Below are 235 nucleotides of genomic sequence, written 5' to 3'. Positions count from 1 at the left end.
AAAGTTCCACAGAAATATTACACTACTGCTGGAAAGGCACAAATATATCACATCAAGTAACATATAAAAAAACAACAACTTTGTTTTAAACATTAGCTTAAATATCTGAATAATACATCATTAATACTATAAAGCAGTATCAGTTAGCGTGGCCAGCCCAGGTCGGAAACAGGCAGCACACCCCGGGCCACATGGCTCTCTGGCCAGGCCTCCGCCGATTCAAAACTGACGTTTG

This window comes from Penaeus monodon, chromosome 33 (genome assembly GCF_015228065.2).
Source record: "Penaeus monodon isolate SGIC_2016 chromosome 33, NSTDA_Pmon_1, whole genome shotgun sequence".
NCBI classification, from domain to species: Eukaryota; Metazoa; Arthropoda; class Malacostraca; order Decapoda; family Penaeidae; genus Penaeus; species Penaeus monodon.
The sequence above is the reverse complement of the archived record's forward strand: the minus strand, read 5'-3'. Positions refer to the sequence as shown.